Genomic DNA, 2,490 nt, shown 5'->3' with positions numbered 1-2,490 from the left:
TAAGAGATTCAGAGGAGCAATTAGCTAACCTAAATAGGTTTATATTTAGAAGGGTCTTTTTCAAGGGGAGAGCTCATCAACTTTTTAAATTATTTGGTGAATTAAGAGCTTCATTAGGTCCAACTCATAAACATTTACCAGATTGTTATAAGCTTTAGTCCAGATGTTAAATTTTTCTTCAATTTTCCCATAGATATTTGGCAGGCTGTCTTGCTTAGGGTTTCATCCTTAGATTAATAGTCTCATTGACCTAAAGAATTTCAGAAATGGGGGAGATAATTATAAACCATTCACGCTAAACCACTGTGAAAAATAAATAAGTAAGAATTTATGCCTAGGGAAATGATGTGACTTGCCTGAGATAATCCTCTAACTTACCACACCACCCCCTCAACCCCCACAGTTTGTCAGTCTTTGTTTCTTCCACAGAATCAGACTTAAAATTTTTTTTAAATGCTTGAAATTCTGGGATATCAAATTTGAACAGGAACTTATCACTACAAAAAAGAATCATATAAACTTACCAGAAGTTCTCCTACTCTCTCTTTTCCTCTTTTTCCATCTCTCTCTTCCTAGTGTGCCTTTAACAAAAATAACTTCTTTTTGGCATCCTTTTGGTAGGACAATGTTCTTTGACTATACTAAAGGCTCTCAAGCATTTTGGATTCAGAACCACTTTACACTCCTAAAAATGGAGTACTCCAAATAGCTTTTGTTTATGCAGATTTTATCTATCAGCAGGTCCACATTAGGAATTTAGAAATATTATGTGTTAATTTAAAATTAATATATGCATAGAGAGTGTATATGCCTGATAGGTCCCAAGTTTCGGTTACCATCTCTCCATCTTTGATGAGCTAAGGAGTGGGCTTTTCCTGAATGTGCATTTTGCCTTTGATAGGAAACTTGATAGACTTTTAGTCATATTCATGTTAATCATGAACTGAAAGGATAGACTGCACTGGCAAGTCTAAGATCCAGCCTGTTGAGCTGACACAAAAAAACATTTGAAGCTTTCCTTATCTTAATATTGCCTACGAGAAACTTATCTATGTCTAACCTATGCTAAAACCTGCCTCACAATCACCTCTTATGCTTGGTTTCCTACATACCAGACACTGTTTTAGACAACCAGTTATGTCATCTTTAAACCTCACCAAATGCCTATGCAAATGCTGCATTCACTTTATACAGGATGGTCCAGAAAGGTTTAGTGACTTGTTTGAAGTTAGATAATAGTGGAACCTGGTTTCATTTCTGGGCTTCAGACTCCCTAACACCCTCTATCAAAAGCTAGAGCCATCCTTCCAAATACAATTCTTTGACTGACTTTCCCCTGGATGGAAATAACACCATCTGATGGGAAAATCAATCTCCTCTGGACCATCATAGAGAAATAGTGATAAGGAATTATTTTTTCAATAGCTTCAGAAAAAGGAAAGTTTCTTCATTTGCATAAAGATGAAATCCCTGGCAACATTTTACCAAAAGCTTTTATGCCCAAGCCTTTCTGCGAGCTCTCTTCATTCTGTTATTCATGCCATTCATTTTCTGTTAGAAAATTAATGTCACCAGAAGGCTCAGGCACAGTGTTTGCACAAGGCACAACCCGAGATGAACATATGTCTTACCCAGATCCCAGCATCAGAACAACTGAGCTCACTTCATTAATTCGAAACTCACCACACTGAAAGCACCTCATTATCCAACCACACTGATCGCTTGTCATTCTCCCTGAATGCAAGTCCTGTTTTCTGGACTGGAATAGCCTCTCTCCTACTCCTATTGCAGTTAAGCCCTACTCACAGCTCTGTTTTCAGCTTATATGCCCTGTCCTCCAGGAAACCTTTACTCAATCATTAGGCTGGGGCAAAGGGGCCCTTCTGTGTTATCTCATGGGGTTATAGCCTGAGTAACACTCGGCTGCTCTCCCTTGATGCCAATAAATCAAAGGGGCAGGGAACTTGGAAAAAGAGTTTTATTTCTAAATTCGAATCCAGTGAGCACAGTAGGCTTTTGGCCTCTTTAAAATGGTTCTACTCATCCAAGTTTTACAGACTGCTTTTTTAAGTCCAGAGTTGTTGGTACCTATAGATTAGCCACGTGACCAGCAGAGCATTGTATAGAACTTAAGTTACAGTCACATTTTACTGGTCCAGACTTCCTGGTGCCAGGTACCAGAGGTATCTCACAGTTTTTATCAGTAAGGCCTGGCAGAGGCAGAAGCATTAATCAGGCTTGCCATAGAGTAAAGGGAGTTTACAAAGGCCAAGACATCATGTATTATGCAAAATTTATACAAATCACAGAACTTAAGATCACATTGATACAAAAGTCATACAAGTTACAATACTTACGAGTACATTGATGCCATATTATTCAAACCCATGACTACTAAGAAAAGAGAATAAATGGGGATTTACATCTTTCAGTTAGCCGGGCTCGGTGGCTCAGCCTGTAATCCCGTGCTTTGGGAGGCTGAGGTGAGTG

This window comes from Carlito syrichta, unplaced genomic scaffold (genome assembly GCF_000164805.1).
Source record: "Carlito syrichta isolate Samal-C Ts95f unplaced genomic scaffold, Tarsius_syrichta-2.0.1 Scaffold316290, whole genome shotgun sequence".
NCBI lineage: Eukaryota > Metazoa > Chordata > Mammalia > Primates > Tarsiidae > Carlito > Carlito syrichta.
Note: the sequence above shows the minus strand (reverse complement) of the source record.